Consider the following 22,776-nt stretch of genomic DNA (forward strand, 5'->3'; position numbering starts at 1 on the left):
TTCATGAGTTTATTTTTTTACATAATTCTGTTGAAGCATGGTTGAAAAACAATGTCTGACTTTCATTGGTTAACATTTATAGAATTTTAATTTATTATTACTTTTGTCAGATTAAAGTTATTTCTGTGACCATTGTGACTTTTTCTTTCATTGACCAAAGGGTACCAACAATTTTGTCCACGTCTGTATATCTATCTATCATCTATCTATTATCTATCTATTTATTATCTATCATATCTATCTATCTCATTTCTATGTATCTCATATATATCTATATCATATCTATCTATCTATCTTATATCTATATATCTATCTCATATATATCTATCATCTATCTATTTATTATCTATCTATCTATCTATCTATCTATCTATCTATCTATTTATCTATCTCATATCTATCTTCTATCCATCTATCTATCTGACAGATACAGAGATATTCTAAATGGAAAAAAATATATATTTTATAATTTACATAAAATGTATTTAAAATATATATTTTAGCCATACTTAAAATTCATTTAATGTTAAAGCAAGAGTTTAAATTCAAAAGCACCTTTTATGACCAGGCCTAAACAGATAATGATGTCCCCTAGGGTCACTTACATCTTGCAGGCAGGGCCTTCCTACTACTCAACCCAGCTTCCTTTCAATAGTATTGATAGTATGATATCCTTTGCCCTTTATCAAGTTTTCTTTAATAAGGTCAGCATGTACCCACAGATCAATTGTATTGAATGGATGAGGGTGCACAAGGACACAGGCTGTACCCTGCCTATCACGTGAAATCAATTTCTCATTCCGTTTAGGGTGGTGCTGGATGAAACAGAAAATAATGTATATCACTCATCACAGTATATTTATTTGCATTGTATAGTGTCATGTTTATTTTGTGCTTATATTACTATGTTACTTTTTATATTTGATATTCTCACAAAACTGACTGTTTAAGTTTTACATTTCTTATTATTAATCATAACCTGGTCCTTGGTTTAAAAAGTCTTGATTTCAATTTTTTTTTTTTACTGTAATTTCTTATTAAGTGACCAGACCTTATGTGAAAGTTTATAGGAAAATATATTTAAAAAAAATAGATTTGAGCCAAATATCTGAGGTATTTTAAATGGCAGGCTAATGGGAGATATTTATTGTGTAAAATGTATGAATCTGTAGTATAAATGTTAATGCTGGTCAGTCGCTAGTCTAGTGTAAATCCTGCCACTGGTCAGACCACAGTCTAGTTCTCAGTGTGGTTCACTGTGACACCGGTTCCATGTGCTCTGGCATACTGGCTGCAGTTAATGCTGTGTATGCTGGTTGCCAGGGGCAATGTGTAGTTTTGGTAGTCTGTTTGTGCATTGCTCCTTGAGAATGCTTGCTCCCTTCCCTGTCTGGTTCTTATGGGGTTAAAGTCTTGGTCTGGGTGTGGTCTCTAGGTGCTATTTAATCCTGTTGCTGTTTGCCAGGGAGTTAGTTGTTCTCCAGCACTTGTTTGGTGCTGGAGCGGTGCACCTTACCTGGGTTCCTTCTGCCCAATTTGTGTGGCCACCTTGTAAGACATCACGGTCCTTTTGCGTGCTGGTTCCAGTGTGTATTCTGTACTGTGTCCTGTGCAGTGTTCAGGTTCCAGTATATGTGCCTGGGTTCCAATCGTTGTTTGTGTGAACTGCTGGTGCTTGCTCCAACAGTCTCTGCAGGTAAGTGGCAAAGTGCATCTGGACCATCCTGGAGGTGCAACCAGTGAGCTTCAACTAAGTTCATCCCTACCATCTGGGGCTCTGTGAAGAACGGGGCTCACTGGGTTTTCTCTCTCTAGGTTTGGCCCCAAGTAAAACCGGTTCACTTGGTCTAGTGGTATTTCTTGCCACTGGTTCCTTACCTGCTGATCCAGTTTCCAACTCACTGTTATTTCTCTGTGTATGCTTGCTTTTGTGTATTATTCATGGTGAGATGTTCTAGGGGTCAGTTGGACCCTTGTGAGAACATGACACTAGTATAAACGCTGCCACTGGTGAGACCACATTCTAGAGAAGGGGCCAGCAACCTTTTTTGTACAAGGTGCCGATAAAAATTATCAAAGCTGAAGCGCTCAGTGTGCCGAGCCATATAGGAAAGTAATATAATGCAAAGGTAATTCTCAACAACACTGCCTGACCTGTACGGCTTACAACTTTTCTGAAAAATTGCCTTCCAGCAAATATATGGATAGTAAGGATTGTCACTGCTCCTCAGAATCCACCTAAGGGACCAATTATATGGGGGACCAGTATATGGGGACCCCCCACCAACCATACACTTACTGACAGTGGGGGACAGCAGCCCTCACTAATTTTAATTGACTGAGGGCTGCCCTCCCCCACCACTATACGACATACATTGGTGCCCCATATACTGGTCACCCCCACAATAATAACAATCAGAGCTGCACAAATCACACTTAGGTCTCAACCACACACACACAGACCAATCACATTCTGACAATCCCCACTGCACCCCCCCCCCCTCCCCCCCAAAGTAGTCGAGAGCTTGTTTCCCATTCCCCCCCTCCCCCCAACAATCATTGTCAGGCTCACCACTCCTTTCCCCAATCCCCTAAAGTAGTCATAAAGCTGGTTTCCCTTCCCTATCCCCAATCTCACCTTCCTTCCCCCACCCCAAATCTGGCCATATGCTCATTCCCCCATCTCCCCAAGCTCACCATCCTGCCACCAGTCCCAATCTGGTCACATGCTCATTCCCCCATCTCCCCAAGCTCACCATCCTGCCACCAGTCCCAATCTGGTCACATGCTCATTCCCCCATCTCCCCAAGCTCACCATCCTGCCACCAGTCCCAATCTGGTCACATGCTCATTCCCCCATCTCCCCAAGCTCACCATCCTGCCACCAGTCCCAATCTGGTCACATGCTCATTCCCCCATCTCCCCAAGCTCACCATCCTGCCACCAGTCCCAATCTGGTCACATGCTCATTCCCTCGTCATCTTCCCAAGCTCACCTTTCTGTGGCAGTCCTGAGGAGGAGGAGACGCACAGCAACAGTGAGGTACAGAAGCAGGCAGCCAGTAGTGTAGCAGAGTTCTACTCTCGGGAGGCAGGGGCAGGAAGATTGAGGGGTGGGTCTAGCAGACGTATCATGCACGACGTGTCTGAAGATATTTACAGTCAGCGGTACAGTGCGGTGGCAGGGCATCCAACAAATGGTGGCAAGACTAAAATGCCTTGCCGTCATCTGGTGACAGCTGGCGTGTCAGCAGAACATGGTCTGCGTGTCACCTCTGGCACATGTGCCACAGTTTCTGACCCCTAATCTAGAGTAAATATTGCCACCAGTCAGTCCATAGTTTAATGTAAATTCTGTAACTGGTCAGACCACAGTCTAATGTAAAAGCTTCCGACAGTCAGACCATAGTCTAAGTGTAAATGCTGCTGCTGGTCAGACCATAGTCTAGTGTAAATGCTTCTTCCAGTCGGAGAACAGTCTAGTAAACGCTGCCACCGAGCAGTCCCTGCCACTGAGGAAGGGGCGGTACCCTGAAACGCGTTTGGCCCTGGTGTCTCAGCAAGCACCCATATCATAAGCGGTGTCATCGGATTCTACTCTTCATAAGACGTCTATAAAGATCCGGACTAAAGTTTTCCAGTGGAACGCATAGAGTATATTTGGAACGCACAGCTGATTACCTTTGACGTAACATACGTCGATCACGTGGATACTATCCAATCACGTGCAACCGCCGCCAGGTCACGTGGGACACCGCGCTAGGACCGCGAGACCACACAGGATGCCATTGTAGGTCCAGGCAGTAGGTAAAGAAAGAAGCTGACACTTCACAGCGTGGTGGCAACGTACAAAATCAATTTATATACTTATACCACCAGTCCATTGGTAGTCTTGAAACTCACACAACTATATAAAACGGACATATTCTAACATAGAGTAACTGTCTACTAACGGGACCATCTCTGTTACAGCTTATTGAGAGACTAATTAGGCTTACTACTGTATATAACGTCCACTTACAACATGGATGTCAAACTCATGGCCCTCCAGATGTTGCAAAACTACAACTCCCATCATTTCCTGATAGCTGTAGTATGCCCAGGCATGATGGGAGTTGTAGTTTTGCAACAGCTGGAGGGCCACGAGTTTGACATCTCTGACTTACAACTAATTACATCTGCCACTTGAATGTGAGTCCATTTCAAGGCTTATAGTTACGAGGCACGCCACCTTTTGGCTCACCTCAGAGCATAGCCCTCTCCTATAACCATATTCAGTCGTTTGTTTTCATTTTAAGTGATTTTTTTATTCTGTGTGATTTTACTTGATGCGATTTTATGCATATGAGGTGTTCTTTTGATGATTAATAAATATCATTGAATTTGCTGCCCAGAGTTTTCAAATAATTGAGTGCCCCTCCTTTATACGAATTTGCCATTATTTGGAGGTGGGTGTACCCAGAGGAGTGCACCTAATCCATAGGGGGTTCTTAGGTGAGCCGCTTACCAGCTACTCTAGTCTAACCCTGGGTTCAGACCTGAGCGTTCTGAAACGAGCGCTCTGTATGCGCGATTGTATGCTGCCACCAATCAATTATTACGAATACAAACATACCAATTATGTCAACCTTCCTTTATTTTTATTTTGTGACATACTGTATTACACATTTATTCGTGAGGAAAAGGTTTTAGATGTTTTATATAAACTCTTTTTTTCAGTCCCCCTAGGAAACATGAAGACTGATGTGATCACTTCTATAATACACTGCAATACAGGATGTTTCAAAAAGATGAACCAGATTTCAAAACAGTATACTGTATGTCACAATGACAATTACCCAAAAAGTTACAAACGGCTTAATGAGTTATGTAGTTTTAGTACAGGATTTCCTTAGTACCAAGCAGGTGATATAATTAGTGTCCATGCATCAGGGCTTACCACAGGTATTCATTATGTGGGATATTCTCAAATCCTGACCGGTAGGTGGGTTCTGAGGACTGGAGTTGGGGAACACTGCACTAAGGCTTCTTGCACATATTATGAATCAATATTGTACAGGTTTATAATACAGTACCGCTAGACCTCTATGGCCCTATACATAATCTCCATATGTCTCCACTTTCATGCAAATATACAGTCGTGGCCAAAAGTTTTGAGAATTACACAAATATTAGTTTTCACAAAGTTTGCTGCTAAACTGCTTTTAGATCTTTTTTCAGTTGTTTCTGTGATGTAGTGAAATATAATTACACACTTCATACATTTCAAAGGCTTTTATCGACAATTACATGACATTTATGCAAAGAGTCAGTATTTGCAGTGTTGGCCCTTCTTTTTCAGGACCTCTGCAATTCGACTGGCCATGCTCTCAATCAACTTCTGGCCCAATTCCTGACTGATAGCAACCCATTATTTCATAATCACTTCTTGGAGTTTGTCAGAATTAGTGGGTTTTTGTTTGTCCACCCGCCTTAAGAGGATTGACCACAAGTTCTCAATGGGATTAAGATCTGGGGAGTTTCCAGACCATGGACCCAAAATGTCAATGTTTTGGTCCCCGAGCCACTTAGTTATCACTTTTGCCTTATGGCACGGTGCTCCATCATGCTGGAAAATGCATTGTTCTTCACCAAACTGTTGTTGGATTGTTGGAAGAAGTTGGCTGCTGTTGGAGGGTGTTTTGGTACCATTCTTTATTTATGGCTGTGTTTTTGGGCAAAATTGTGAGTGAGCCCACTCCCTTGGATGAGAAGCAACCCCACACATGAATAGTCTCGGGATGCTTTACTGTTGGCATGACACAGGACTGATGGTAGCGCTCAACTTTTCTTCTCCGGACAAGCCTTTTTCCTGATGCCCCAAACAATCGGAAAGAGGCTTCATCGGAGAATATGACTTTGCCCCTGTCCTCAGCAGTCCATTCACCATATTTTCTGCAGAAGATCAATCTGTCCCTGATGTTTTTTTTTTAGAGAAGTGGCTTCTTTGCTGCCCTTCTTGACACCAGGCCATCTTCCAAAAGTCTTCGCCTCACTGTGCGTGCAGATGCGCTCACACCTGCCTGCTGCCATTCCTGAGCAAGCTCTGCACTGGTGGCACTCCGATCCCGCAGCTGAATCCTCTTTAGGAGACGATCCTGGCGCTTGCTGGACTTTCCTGGACGCCCTGAAGCCTTCTTAACAAGAATTTAACCTCTTTCCTTGAAGTTCTTGATGATCCTATAAATTGTTGATTGAGGTACAATCTTAGTAGCCACAATATTCTTGCCTGTGAAGCCATTTTTATGCAACGCAATGATGGCTGCACGCGTTTCTTTGCAGGTCACCATGGTTAACAATGGAAGAACAATGATTTCAAACATCACCCTCCTTTCAACAGGTCAAGTCTGCCATTTTAACCCAATCAGCCTGACATAATGATCTCCAGCCTTGTGCTCGTCAACATTCTCACCTGAGTTAACAAGACGATTACTGAAATGATGTCAGCAGGTCCTTTAATGACAGCAATGAAATGCAGTGGAAAGGTTTTTTGGGGATTAAGTTAATTTTCATGACAAAGAAGGACTATGCAATTCATCTGATCAGTCTTCATAACATTCTGGAGTATATGCAAATTTCTATTATAAAAACTTAAGCAGCAACTTTTCCAATATTTATGTAATTCTCAAAACTTTTGGCCACGACTGTACAATATGCCAGTATTCAGGGTGCTGCTAGACATTCAGCTTTGTGATGCAGTTTTTGAACCCAAGACAAGAATTGGTGTAAAAACAAATAAGGCTACTTTCACACTAGCGTTTTGGCTTTCCGTTTGTAAGATCCGTCATGGGCTCTCACAAGAGGTCCAAAACAGATCAGTTTTGCCCTAATGCATTCTGAATGGAAGAGGATCCGCTCAGAATGCATCACTTTGCCTACGTTCAGTCACCATTCCGCTCTGGAGGCGGACACCATTCCGCTGCCTGCAGCATTTTTCTGTCCGTCCTGGGATGCGGAGTGAGACGGATCCATCCTGACACACAATGTAAGTCAATGGGGACAGATCAGTTTTCTTTGACACAATAGAAAACGGATCCGTCCCCCATTGGCTTTCAACAGAGTTCATGACGGATCCGTCTTGGTTATATAAGACATAATACATCCGGATCTGTTCATGACAGAGATGCATGCAGTTGTATTATTGTAATTGAAGCATTTTTGCTGATCCATGACAGATCCTCAAAAAATGCTAGTGTGAAAGTAGCCTAAGGCCCCTTTCACACGGGCGAGTTTTCCGCGCGGGTGCAATGCGTGAAGTGAACGCATTGCACCCGCACAGAATCCGGACCCATTAATTTCTATGGAGCGGTGATTTTCACGCATCACTTGTGCATTGCGTGAAAATCGCAGCATGTTCAAGATTCTCCGTTTTTTAGGCCCCATTGAATTGAATGGAGCTGCGTGAAAATCGCAAGCATCCGCAAGCAAGTGCGGATGCGGTGCGATTTTTATGCACGGTTGCTAGGAGACGATCGGGATGGGGACCCGATCATTATTATTTCCCCTAATAACATGGTTATAAGGGAAAATAATAGCATTCTGAATACAGAATGCATAGTACAATAGCGCTGGAGGGGTTAAAAAATAAATAAATAAATAAATTAACTCTCCTTAATCCACTTGTTCGTGCAGCCTGACTTCTCCTGTCTGGTTCTGTGAGCAATAGGACCTTTGATGACGTCACTGCGTTCATCACATGATCCATCACCATGGTGGATTAAGGTGAGTTAAATAATTAGTTTTTTTTTAACCCCTCCAGTGCTATTGTACTATGCATTCTGTATTCAAAATGCTATTATTTTCCCTTATAACCATGTTATAAGGGGAAATAATAGAATCTACACAACACCGAACCCAAACCTGAACTTCTGTGAAGAAGTTCGGGTCTGGGTACCATAGTCAGTTTTTTATCACGCGCGTGCAAAACACATTGCACCCGCATGATAAAAACTGAACGGAATGCAATCGCAGTCAAAACTGACTGCAGTTGCGTACCTACTCACGCGGGTTTGCCGCAATGCAACGGGACGCAGGGCCGATCCTAGGGTCACAGGCGCCTGGGTGCAGAAATATTTCTGGCGCCCCCACATGGGCGTGGTTATCTTACTAACTCCTCCCCTTTACAATGTTTCTATGGCAACAACTTCAGCCCCCAACTTCAGCCCCACCCCCTTGCAGTCTAGGGGCGGAGCCAAACCCGGAAGCACAATTGAGGGGCAGGGCCAGCCACCAGTAAGATAGGAAGGCTTCAGCCAACACACAAGCTTTGCAACAATATAGGAAGCTACAGAAAAGTCTTATAATATCCTCAGTGGATCTCAACCTCCCAATCCTCCACACCCTGTACAGGTCAGTGCCCCCGAAATTGCACTCACAGTTCTCCAGCAACTCTGGCAAATACCACCTATTCCGTACAGGGTGGGTTTACATCTGCGTTATGCCATTCCGTTATAGGTTCCGTTTCAAACGGAATATAACGGAATGGCCAGATGGAATGCAAAACGGAAACCTTTAAGGGTCCATTCACACGTCCGTTGTTTCTTTCCTGATCTGTTACGTTTTTTGCGGAACAGATCTGGACCCATTCATTTTCAATGGGTCCTGAAAAAAAATCTGAAATTGAGCTGTCCGATTTTTTTCAGGACCCATTGAAAATGAATGGGTCCAGATCTGTTCCGCAAAAAACGTAACAGATCAGGAAAGAAACAACGGACGTGTGAATGGACCCTAAGAGGCATTCCGTTTTGCTCTGTCCTAATAGAAGTTTATGAGAAAGCATAACGGATCAGTCTGGGTCCCCTTATGCAAGACGGACTTTGTTTTCAGTCTTGCATAACAGGAACCAGATGGATCAGTTTTGATTCCCATAGACTTTTAAGAGGACGGAGAGCAAACGGAAAGCCTCTTGCGGAGTCTGCACTGTACGAGAGAGAGATAGCAGTGGCTGTGAAGGGAAAAGTACCAGAGCACAATGACAGCCCCAGAGCCTCTCTGCTGCCTGACCAACCGTATGCTGCCACAGCGCCAGCCCAGCCTGCAGGACATCAGAGAGGCCTGGGGTCCACATTATAGCACCACTACATTTACTTATTATCAAAAAGCATCATACATAACCAAGCAAAAGCCAGAATATAATAAAAGACAAAAACATTAAACTACATTTATAATAAAACAATTTACTTACAAAAGAAGCGATTCAGTCGTCTGCTGTACCGTCCTCTGCTTGCTTCCACTGATTATGTGCCCTCCTTTCTGTCTCTCCTCAGTGCGCAGGCGCACTGTTATGGGGGATCTGTGGATGACAGTATGACACACTGTTATGGGGGATCTGTGGATGACAGTATGACGCACTGTTATGGGGGATCTGTGGATGACAGTATGACGCACTGTTATGGGGGATCTGTGGATGACAGTATGACGCACTGTTATGGGGGATCTGTGGATGACACACTGTTATGGGGGATCTGTGGATGACGCACTGTTATGGGGGATCTGTGGATGACAGTATGACACACTGTTATGGGGGATCTGTGGATGACAGTATGACGCACTGTTATGGGGGATCTGTGGATGACACACTGTTATGGGGGATCTGTGGATGACGCACTGTTATGGGGGATCTGTGGATGACGCACTGTTATGGGGGATCTGTGTATGACGCACTGTTAGGGGGCATCTGTGGATGACGCACTGTTATGGGGGATCTGTGGATGACACACTGTTATGGGCATCAGTGGATGACGCACTGTTATGGGGGATCTGTGTATGACGCACTGTTAGGGGGCATCTGTGGATGACGCACTGTTATGGGGGATCTGTGGATGACACACTGTTATGGGCATCAGTGGATTACACACGGTTATGGGGGCATCTGTGGATGACACTGTTATGGAACTTATGGGGACATCTGTGGGTGACACACTGTTATGGGGCATCTGTGGATGACACTGTTATAGGTGGCCGGGGGGATCTGTGGATGACACACATATATGGCAGGCAGCGCAAGCATCTTGTGCTATATAAATGTGTCATCATCCACATATCACTTCTCCCCCCCCCCCCCATAACAGTGTCCCACCCTATTGTAAGACGTCCGTTCCTTTATGTAAGTGAGCTATTGAGCTTGTAAATAAACTTGTGCAAAGTATATGAGTAGTTAGTAACTACTCATATAGTTTGCAGTTTGCACAAGTTTATTTACAAGCTCAATAGCTCACTTAGGGCTCTTTCACACCTGCGTTATAGTCTTCCGGCATAGAGTTCCGTCGTCGGGGCTCTATGCCGGAAGAATACTGATCAGGATTTTCCTAATGCATTCTGAATGGACAGTCCGTCCTTCAGGATGCATCAGGATGTCTTCCGTTCCGGAACGGAACGTTTTTTTGGCCGCAGCAAATAGCGCAGCATGCTGCGCTTTTTGCTCCGGCCAAAAATCCGGAACACTTGCCGCAAGGCCGGATCCGGAATGAATGCCCATTGAAAGGCATTGATCCGGATCCGGCCTTAAGCTAAACGTCGTTTCGGCGCATTGCCGGATGCGACGTTTAGCTTTTTCTCAATGGTTACCATGGCTGCCGGGACGCTAAAGTCCTGGCAGCCATGGTAAAGTGTAGTGGGGAGCGGGGAGCAGCATACTTACCGTCCGTGCGGCTCCCGGGGCGCTCCAGAGTGACGTCAGGGCGCCCCAAGCGCATGGATCACGTGATCGCATGTACACGTCATCCGTGCGCCTGGGGCGCTCTGACGTCATTCTGGAGCGCCCCGGGAGCCGCACGGATGGTAAGTATGCCGCTCCCCCGCTCCCCACTACTACTATGGCAACCAGGACTTTAATAGCGTCCTGGGTGCCATAGTAACACTGAAAGCATTTTGAAGACGGATCCGTCTTCAAATGCTTTCAGTACACTTGCGTTTTTCCGGATCCGGCGTGTAATTCCGGCAAGTGGAGTACACGCCGGATCCGGACAACGCAAGTGTGAAAGAGGCCTTACATAAGTTACTATCTTATCTAATATAATCTATCACTAATCATCACTATTCAGTATTCACTCTAACTTACTGCCTGGGACAGTCAGGAGTCAGGACTCAGTCAGGAGGACTCCAAATGTATTCTCACAGCGAACTTAGTACAAGCCAGTTGGCACTACTAGTACTAGAGCGCAGGGGCGGGCACTGGCAGGCAGAAGCTGGTGGCGTGGCTGGCGTGGCACTGGCAGTGCTCCAGTCCCGCTCTTCAATATTCAAAATTGGCGGCCGGCGGCAGCGTAACTGTAACGTGACGTGACGTTACTCACTACGTTACGTCGCAGTGAGCGACGTTACGCTGCCGGCCGGAAGATGGGAGGCAGTCAGGCAGAGCACGGAGGCGGAGCACGGAGGCGGAGCACGGAGGCGGAGCACAGGACAGGAGGCAGAGCACAGGAGGCGGACTACAGGAGGCGGACTACAGGAGGCGGTCTCAGTCTCACACGTGAGTCACGTCAGTATATGTGTGTGTCTGTGTCTGTTCTTTGTGTCACGGACTCGTCACTGTCACGGCACACCCCCGGCCCCACTCGAACCCTGAGGCTGAGGCGGCCCGGCCCACCGGGCGGTCCGGAGGTGGTTAAAAAAAAAAAAGTCCCGGCGGCTCGCTCGGCGCCTTTCGGGTGACAGCGCTGGGGTGCGGGGCACCCACTGCACCCCGTGTAGGATCGGCCCTGCCGGGACGCATCCGGACACACCCGTGTGAAAGAGGCCTAAGAGGTTGTATCTGTTGTTAATACTTTACCTCCATTTATGATCCACTCCTGATTTTGGCTTCCAAAACTGCATGAAAAAATTGCACATGTGATTCCTACCTGGAAGGGCCCACCTGGATACACAGAGAGCTTTTAAATGTATGATTCTCAGAGGTAAATTCAGGTGAAAAATCCAAGATGTTACAAGGACCGTGTCGGCACAAAACAAATTTAGGGGTCCACCACATTCCTACGGTATGTGTCTTGTATAGTTTTTCTTACACAGGATGGCAGGACTAAATACACCTCCAATGCTGCTCTTACATCCCGTGTAGATTCTTCAACACAGGCTTCAACATCACTACTCTGTGCTCCTCCTGCTTCACCTTTCCTCTGCCTTTGACACTGTTGACTCTCTCCTTCTACAAATTATCTCTTCCCTCGGCATCAAAGACCTATCCCTCTCATACCTCACCAACAGAACCTTCAGTGCTTCCCATTCATACACTACCTCCTCATCACATTCCCTCTCTGTTGGTGTCCCTCAAGGATCTTTCCTGGGTCCCCACTTTTCTCCATTTATACATTCGGCCTGGGACAGCTCATAGAGTCCCATGGCTTCCAATACCACCTCTATGCTGACTACACTCAAATGTTTGTGATACTGTTCCGCATATGATGTGATTCAATAAAGAGGAAGATTTTATGGGAAGAACAATAAGTGCCGTAATCGTTCTTTTTCATTTCATTTTGTCTACGCCCAGGAACTTGCTGGCTTGACTCCGTGCACACGGGATACAACATGCCGACTAGGTGAGCTGGACAAACTTTATCTATATACTCAAATGTACCACTCTGGCCCAGATATCACTTCCCTGCTATCCACAATCCCAGCACGTCTGTCAGCAATATCTTTATTCTTTTCCTCCCACTTCCTAAAACTTAACATGGAGAAAACGGAATTCATTGTCTTACCCCCATGTCACTCACCCCTTTACCTGACCTATCCATTACAGCTAATAGCACAAAGATTTCTCCAGTCTCCCGCTGCCTGGGGGTAACATTGGATTATGCCCTGTCGTTTAAGCCACACATCCAAACCCTCACCTCCACCTGCTGTTCTCAATTTCAGGACATCTCTCGTATTCGCGCCTTCCTCAGCCCCGAGTCAACTAAAATACTAGTGCATGTCCTCATCATCTCCCTCCTCGACTACAGCAACATCCTCCTGTGTGGCCTCCCATCCAGCACTCTCGCTCCCCTCCAATCTAGTCTCAACTCTGCTGCCTGGTTAATCCACCTCTCCCCTCATTTCTCCTCTGCCCCAACTCCCCATTGCCCAGTGAATTCAGTTTAAAATACTTACAACTACATATATGGCTATCCACAACCTGTCATGATACATCCCCCACACGTAATCTCAGATCCTCACAATACCTCCTACTCTGTTTTCCTCTCAGATGTTCTTCACACAATCGACAGGATTTCTCACGTGCCTCTCCTCTACTCTGGAACTCACTACCCCAACCCTCTTAGACTCTCCCCCAGCATCCAAACTTTCAAGAGTAACCTGAAAAATTATCTCTTCAGGAAAGCCTACCATCTGTAATGAGCATGCTGCAGCCACATGAGCAGCCTATACCCTCACCTACTGTGTTCTTCCCTTCCCTTATAGATTGCAAGCTCTTGTGGGCAGGGTCCTTTACCCCTCTCTACCAGTCTGTTAATAGTTTCTTGTTTATTGTATTTTTATATTTGTGTAACCTGTCTGGATGTACAGCGCTATGGAATTAAGTGTTTTAAAATAAATAGTAATAATGTTCAATGGCTTTTTATACTAAAATACCAACCCCTGCAGTATACCTAATATCCCCATAGTAGCCCCCAGTAGTAGTAATGTCCCCCATACTAGCTGGGAGCGCATGACTTCATCATGCTTTAGCACACGTCTTTCAACATTAAGAGAGGAGCAACTGCCTCTAAAATGCCATTTTGCTCTAGGCTACCCAATTTTAATGGCCATTAGATAGGTGCACACCTGTCTAACGGCAGTTAAAAATGGGACCAAATTGACTTCAATGGGGTCCTTCTGGTCATGAAAATAGCCAAAAATAGAACGTTCTATTTTTTGACAGATGCCTTTCACTGGCCGTTAAAAAAAAAAAAAAACAGCCATGTGAATAGCCCAATTGACTTCAACTTGTTCTAAAATTGGCCTTTGTTCACTTTCGTGTGAATGTAGCCTTAGAGTATTGCAAAAGCCTATGATGCACTAACTCCAGGTTTAATGAACCACAGGACATCCAGGTATTGTGTTCGTATAGCTGTGGGGGAAGCAATCTCTTCATGAATATACCATATAAAAGGCCTGGAAATCAACCTTGGTCTTATAATTTTTTTAAAGCGCCATTAATTCCATGACGCTGTACATCCAGACAGGTTACACAAATATAAAAATACAATAAACAAGGAACTATTAACAGACTGGTACAGAGGGGTAGAAGACCCTGCCCGCAAGAGCTTACAATCTGTAAGGGAAGGGGAGAACACAGTAGGTGAGGGTATAGGCTGCTCCTGTGGCTCTGTGGTGGCAGCATGCTCATTGCAGATGGTAGGCTTTCCTGAAGAGGTGGGTTTCCAGGTTACTCTTGAAGGTTTGGATGTTGGGGGAGCGAGTTCCAGAGTAGAGGAGAAGCACGTGAGAAATCTTGGAGTAGATTGTGAAAAGAACAGATGAGGAGAAAAACGTATCCTTTACAGTAACTGTTTCTATGGGTTAGCATATGTAGTAAATGGGCTGGGAGAACATAAATACCAGTGTTCTGCAGACCTAAAGGTCTGTACGAGGCAGGAGATCGAAAAGTGAGCTGGTTATCTTCTGCTGGAGACAAATCCAGCATTTATTCCTCCAAGAACTAGCTTGATAACAGGAAGTCATAGGCACTGGAAATAAGGCTACCATGGGATTAGTTAGAGCATCTGAAGAAGAGCTGTGGCCAGAACCGATTGGTAGAGAGAAGCCGCTTAGGCCTGTAAAATGGACAAGTCTGTAACAAAGACCAGCCAGCCTGTACTCAACACTGTGTGTCACATGGGACTGAAAATAGTGCACCTAGTGGTTGTGAAGTCCAAGATCCCACAACCAGGGACTACCTGTTAGACACTGTGCTCAACAGGGGTACTGCACCACATGGACAAAAAGCCATGGAGACAACTGCAGATATAGCCAATCTGATGATATTAGACCCAGGGTGCCAATGCCCAAGGAGTTGGGTGCAATGTAAGCAAATGAGCAAAACACCTTTCATACCGTACCAGGCTACCAGCCCTGTTTTTGTTTCCATGCACTACAAGATGGAGGATTGAACATAGGACTTACTGGGGTGGGCTGCATTTTTCTTATATCAAATAAGCCTGTTACCTCAAACTAACATCTCAGGCACACTTCAGTGGTTTGGTCAGTGATTTCCATCAGTGATTTTGAGCCATAATCAGGACTGGCTCTAAACACAGAACAGTTTTTTGGGGTTTTTTTGCGGATAGGATGCAGATCCATTCATTTCAATAGGTACACAAAAAATGCAGACAGCACACAGCATCAGGGCTGTTACCATGACAGCCAGGGCTTCAGTAGCGTCCTGGCTGCCATGGTAACTGATTGGAGCCCCAGGATTACACTGCTGGGGCCCTGATCAGAAGCTGCCACTGCCACCAATGAGAAGGGGAGGGGACCCTGTGTTTTTTTTTATTAGATCCGGTGACTAGCAGTAAACCCGGTGACATCACCGCCATTAATGGGCATGCTTTAGTGGTGTCCTAGCCTGTAAAACGGCTAGGGCAGCGCTAAACAAACAGCCCTTACCTGCACTATTCAGCGCAAGGGGGAGCATCGGAGTGTGAAATGCTCTGATGCTCATATCAGAGGGGCTGCCTGGCTGAAGAAGGGGATACGTCCGGGTTCAGCTCTGCACCCGAACAACCCCATTAACTTTCTCTACCCGATGAATGCCATTCGATGAAGCGAGACAACTCCTTTAATACTATGTACAGTGGTCCCTTGAGTTACAATTTTTTCCAAGATGACTATTGTAAGGAGCACTTCTAGCATGGGTAGAGGGGAGTATTGATCATGTAGTACCGCACTGCAATGTAGAGAAATGCTACTAGGCAGCCAGTCACCGCATGCACTTCAGTAAAACTGTTCTTTTACATGGGATCACCCATGTGCCACACAGCGGCTGTGTATGTTGCATTGCATGTTGAAAATGTAACTTGAGAGACAACTGTACATCTGGTCAAATACAATTTTATAAGGTTTTAAGAACTATTAAAAACAATTCTAAGTTGCTCTAAACGTCACTTTATCCAGCACTACCTCACTGCTGCAGACAAATGTTTATGGCAACTTCCGGTATATGGAGAAAAAATGAAAGTTTTTTTTTTTTTTTACTCTGAAGGAAAAAAGTTTTTTTAAACATCAATATCTATAATAAAATAAATCAATTGAGCAATAGAAAATTACTTTAGTTTTGTGTTTTTCTGATTATGATTGAAATAAACCGGATATATAAAGTTATATATGTTTTTTTTTATTTCAAGAGCAATTATCATCAAATATTAACTGCAGGCCATTTATTGTGTTAACTAGCTGAGAGACAGAGTCAGATAAATTGACAAACTCCTAAATCAGTTTATTAACACTTCAAATAAATCTGTGCCCTTCAGATATGGGTAGAACTGAAAATGTGAAAATTGTTACTTTTATAAACAGATTAACAGAATTGAATATGTCAATGTTTTAATTATTTGCTCACAATGAAGTGTAAACTTTTAGGTCAGACAATGGCAGACAGAAAACAATGGTCAGGGGGAGAATCCTGAAGAATGAGGTTCCAGTTTGTAAAATGGCTTGATAAATGCTCCTCTACTGCCACCTAGTGGAATATGTGAAGTAGTTTCATAAGATCTATGTGTAAGCCAAGTCAGAGACTAAGGCCTCATGCACACGGACGTTTTTTTTCACGGTCCGCAAAACGGGGTTCCGTTGGTCCGTGATCCGTGACCGTTTTTCCGTCCGTGGGTCTTCCTTGATTTTTGGAGGATCCACGGACATGAAAAAAAAGTCATTTTGGTGTCCGCCTGGCCGTGCGGAGCCAAACGGATCCGTCCTGAATTACAATGCAAGTCAATGGGGACGGATCCGTTTGATGTTGACACAATATGGTGCCATTTCAAACGGATCCGTCCCCATTGACTTTCAATGTAAAGTCTGGAGTTCTGTTATACCATCGGATTGGAGTTTTCTCCAATCCGATGGTATATTTTAACTTGTAGCGTCCCCATCACCATGGGAACGCGTCTATGTTAGAATATACTGTCGGATATGAGCTACATCGTGAAACTCATTTCCGACAGTATATTCTAACACAGAGGCGTTCCCATGGTGATGGAGACGCTTCAGGTTAGAATATACAAAAAAACTGTGTACATGACTGTCCCCTGCTGCCTGGCAGGTGCTGCCAGGCAGCAGGGGGCAGACCCCCCCCCCCCCCCTGTTTTTAACTCATTGGTGGCCAGTGGGCCCCCCCTCCCCTGTTAACTCGTTGGTGGCCAGTGTGCGCACCCCCCTCCCTCCCTCTATTGTTTTAATACATTGGGGCCAGTGTGCGTGCGCCCCCCCAACCCCCCCTCCCTCCCTCTATTGTTTTAATACATTGGGGCCAGTGTGCGCGGGCCCCCCCAACCCCCCCTCCCTCCCTCTATTGTTTTAATACATTGGGGCCAGTGTGCGCACCCCCCCAACCCCAACCCCCCCCCCTCCCTCCCTCTATTGTAATCATCATCGGTGGCAGCGGAGTAGAAGATTTTCATACTTACCTGGCTGCTGGCTGCTGCGATCTCTGTGTCCGGCCGGGAGCTCCTCCTACTGGTAAGTGACAGGTCTGTGCGGCGCATTGCTGTCACTTACCAGTAGGAGGAGCTCCCGGCCGGACGCAGACATCGCAGCAGCCAGCAGCCAGGTAAGTATGAAAATCTTCTACTCCGCTGCCACCGATGATGATTACAATAGAGGGAGGGAGGGGGGGGGGGGGGGGGGGGTTGGGGGGGGTGCGCACACTGGCCCCAATGTATTAAAACAATAGAGGGAGGGAGGGGGGGTTGGGTGGGCGCGCGCACACTGGCCCCAATGTATTAAAACAATAGAGGGAGGGAGGGAGGGGGGTGCGCACACTGGCCACCAACGAGTTAACAACAGGGGGGGGGGGGCCGCACAATGATATTCAAACTGGGGAGGGGGGGGGGGGGTGTCTGCCCCCTGCTGCCTGGCAGCCCTGATCTCTTACAGGGGGATATGATGGGGTTAATTGTACTATCATATCCCCCTGTAAGAGATCGGGTGCTGCCAGGCAGCAGGGGGCAGTCTTGTACAAAGTTTGCAGTGTATTCTAACTAGAAGCGTCCCCATCACCATGGGAACGCTTCTGTGTTAGAATATACTGTCGGAAATGAGTTTTCACGAAGTGAAAACTTAGATCAGAAAAAGCTTTTATGCAGACGGATCTTCGGATCCGTCTGTATGAAAGCAACCTACGGCCACGGATCACGGACACGGATGCCAATCTTGTGTGCATCCGTGTTCTTTCACGGACCCATTGACTTGAATGGGCCCGTGAACCGTTGGCCGTGAAAAAAATAGGACAGGTCATATTTTTTTCACGGCCAGGAAACACGGCTCACGGATGCGGCTGCCAAACGGTGCATTTTCCGATTTTTCCACGGACCCATTGAAAGTCAATGGGTCCGTGAAAAAAAACGGAAAACGGCACAACGGCCACGGATGCACACAACGGTCGTGTGCATGAGGCCTTAGGATACAGAACAGGGAAAACTGGGTGGGGGGGGAAAAAAAAAAAAGAAAAAAAAAAGAAAAAACATACGCTAACTTAGATAAAGCATAAAAGTGCATTTTGGGAATGATTTTAACGTTCATATTAAAGCAGAAACACTAGGACACACCACTGTTCACATAAAATGAACTTAGATAAACTACAGATATGGTGATCTTCGTTCAGTTAAACCAGGCATGCTCAACATGTGGCCCTCCAGCTGTTGCAAAACTACAACTCACAGCATAAACAGTCTACAGCAGTACAGTTGTTTTCCTTTCCTGGCGGAGACTCAGAGCTGTACTGGGCATTCACCAATATGTGACTGACCAGTGCATGTTCAAGAATACAGACCAGGCAAGATTATGTACCTACTGCCTGGCTCCGCCACCAGTCCATGCGAGGAGTTGGGCAGAGAAAGGAGAGGAGCTTGGGTGCAACAGCACTGCCTTTACTGCATAATTTGCATTTCTCTGCGGGGAGCCACAGATCAACAAAACAAAAAGACACCACTGTAATCAGGTAAGTCTATTTGGCCCCGGACATGGTTACAATAGGGATGTCACTGGTGACACACTCCATTTAGGGCCCCATGCACACGACCATATTTTTTTATCTGCATTCGTTCCGCTTGTGGATCGGATGCGGACTGATTCAACAGGGCCGCAGAAGATGAGGACAGCACACCACGTTGTTTCCACGTCTGTATGTCTGTTCCACTGCTGCGCAACATAGATATGACATTTCTGCAGGAGTAAAAATAAATAAAAAGCTGTAGCATGCGGATCACAGAATCGATACGGTCATGTGTATTAGGTCTGAGAGTTACTGTCCCACATGTTTGATTTATGTACCAAAATTATCTGTTTGCAGTGGATTCCCCTGGATCAAAAGGCCCAGGCAAATTCTGAATATGTTATTCTTACAAACCCTAAAACAGACAGCAGAGGTACCAGAAACTGATTGCAAGAAAAATATACACGGGGACCTATGGTCTTAGAATGTGCCCTCTCAGAAATGCATTTTTTTTTTTTTTGCAGTGATTAACCCCTTACAAACAACTTTATAGTGGAGAAAAATTTAGAAAAGTTTTGAAAAAACTACACATACTGTATTTTTGGCTTTACAAGGCTTATATCTTAACAGGGCTAATAGTTATTACTAAATCTCCTGCACAATGGAAATGTGACGGATACGTTATGCAGGCCATAGACTTCTATTATGACGTTATGCATTCCGTCATAGAATTGCGTTATGGTCCGTGGCAACGGAATCCATAACGCAATTCTGCTTTTACCACCAACAAAGCGTGAACTAATTTCATAACATGAAATTTACTCATCTCTATTAATAACTACACAGGTCTGCGACAAAAAAAACGGTTTATTTTCATCTAATTTCCATGTATTTTGGTGTGCTGAAAACAAATAAAATATTGAAAAAACTCCTAGACGTTATGATTTGCCACAAAATGCTAAATTGTCTTCAAATGTATCAATTTTTTTAAATTTTTGGTATTTTTTTTATATTATGGGTTTTTAACCAAATGTAAAGTCCAAATTACTATTAATGAATTCACATAAGTGAATTTAAGATATAAAATGCCCAAACAACTTAAAAGGTGTTGTCCAAGTTATGTAAAAAAAAAACGGTAAATCTGATGGTCAGCAATATATACATAAGCTAAGCAAGTTTTAGGGGGGGGAAAAAATTCTATTCATTTCCCTGGTTCTCTTCTTGGCCCTTTGTTGTTATTTGCAGGTAAACAATCTGCCCCTTCCCACCTGCAAAACGGGTGAATACAAGTGCTGCTCTGAGTAACATGTCTGAATACTGGGATACTCAGCAGCATGCTGTATGTGTAAGTCTCAGCCCCGAGTCTGTGCTTGTAATGTTAGAAGGGGTTAATCTTTCCTGAAGAACCCAGTGGGAGGGAGACACAGGGCAGATAGCAGCAGCTCCGGTCAGTGCAGGGGGGCGTGGCCAGCACTGTGACATCTCGTGTACAGACACAGAGCTGCTTTCTCCTGCAGTCCACACTTGTGCACAAATTATCCTCAGGTTCTTGGTTCTAGGCTGTTCATCGCAGTTAGTGTTAGCTCATCATTCTTCAACCGTTATGTTTCCACGAAAGTGAATTAATTCGCCAGATAGTTTCTGTTTCATCTGTGGCGAATATACAGTGTTGAAGCAACAGCAGAATATTACAGACTTTTTCACAAAGTATACTTCGCATACTTTTGACAAAAAATTGGAGATCAAGATAAAGTTTGGGCGCCTCAAAGTGTGCAAACTGTGTGTTGAGAACCTCCGAAACTGGTTCAAGGGTAAGAAAAAATCTTTCCTTTATGGGATTCTTATGGTATGGCGAGAGCAAAAGAACCATACTGACGACTGTTACTTTTGTTCATGCAATGTGAAAGGGTTTAATTCCAAATGGAAACATTCCATTTCATACCCCAATCTTCACTCAGCAATTCATCCCATCCCCCATGGAACAGATGCACCAGTACCCAAGCCCCCTGCTACCTTGGAAGAGATACCTAGCTCCGATGAAGGTGAAGTCATACCTGAACCAGATGACGAATCAAGTTCTGACTTTGAAGATGATACATGACCAAAATAGTTTTCTCAGGAGGAGATAAATGATTTGGTAAGAGACTTGAATCTTCCCAAAGATGCCGCTGAGTTACTCGGATCAAGGTTGAAAAGCAGGAATTTATTGTTGCCAGGAGTGTCATCTTCATGGTTTAGACATTGAGAAAAGGAGTTTGTTCCTTACTTTGCCCAGGAAGACAAGTTGGTTTATTGCATCGATGTCGAAGGTCTGAAGAAAAAATCCAATATGATTCAGCGCAATGGCGTCTTTTTAAAGATTCTTAAAAAATAGGTCTCAAAGCAGTTTTAATCCATAACGGTGGTTTTTACGCTTCCATACCTGTAGGTAATTCCGTACACTTGAAGGAAACCTACAAGAACTTGGAATTGGTTCTCCGTAAACTTAAATATGAAGACCATGGTGGGCAAGTGTGTGGGGACTTGAAGGTCTTGTGCATGCTGCTCGGGCAACAAGCTGGGTATACCAAATACCCTTGTTTTCTGTGTCTATGGGACAGACGAGACCGACAAAATCACTGGACCAAGAAGAGTTGGCAGCCGAGGGTGCTAACAGTCGGTGAAAAAAAATGTCCTCTTAGAAACTTTGGTACCTTCCCATAAAGTTCTTCTAACACCTCTCCACATAAAATTGGGATTGATAAAGCAATTCGTAAAAAACCTTCCAAGAGATGGAGAATGCTTCAAATACTTGGTCACTAAGTTTTCAGGCCTGTCGGAGGCAAAATTGAAGGAAGGCGTGTTCGTCGGACCAGACATTAGAAGGCTTATAGTTGATCAAGAGTTTGTCAGTACCATGATGGATCCTCAAAAAGAAGGGTGGATTGCATTTAAAGAAGTCATACAGAAATTTTTAGGCAATAACAAAGATCCTCACTACAAAAAGATCATCGGACGAATGCTGAAAGCATTTCAAGCTTTAGGTTGCCTGATGAGTTTGAAAGTGCATTTCCTCCAGTCCCACCTTGACTACTTTCCTGAATATTTGGGAGCTGTGACTGAGGAACAAGGTGAACGATTCCACCAAGACATTAAAGAGATGGAAAGGAGATACTAGGGAAAATGGAGCATTACAATGATGGCAGACTACTGTTGGATGCTTCAGAGAGACATTCCAGATGCTACTCACAAGCGTAAATGCACCAAGAGGAGCCTCACAGGGAGGAAGAATCGAGTTTAGTGTGTGTAGATGAGCTCATTTCAGTTCAAAAAAGGATTTTCATGAAAAAAATTGCAATAAAAAACGAATTTTAGAAGTCTATTTCCATTTATTTTGAGGTATTGCCTTATTTAACAGTTACCTAAATGGTCAGGAAACGTGATGTCCTATGACAAAATGGATATCATTTTCGGATTCAGCACACCAAAAAACATAAAGATTACGTGAAATAACCAAAACAGCTCTTGAATATTTTTTTTGCCATTAGCCCCGTTAAGGGGCTAGAACCTGGGATCTTTTGATCCCTGGTCCCATTCAACCTAATAGAGATCTATTAGGGCAGTGATGGCTAACCT

This window comes from Bufo gargarizans, chromosome 3, assembly GCF_014858855.1.
Source record: "Bufo gargarizans isolate SCDJY-AF-19 chromosome 3, ASM1485885v1, whole genome shotgun sequence".
NCBI classification, from domain to species: Eukaryota; Metazoa; Chordata; class Amphibia; order Anura; family Bufonidae; genus Bufo; species Bufo gargarizans.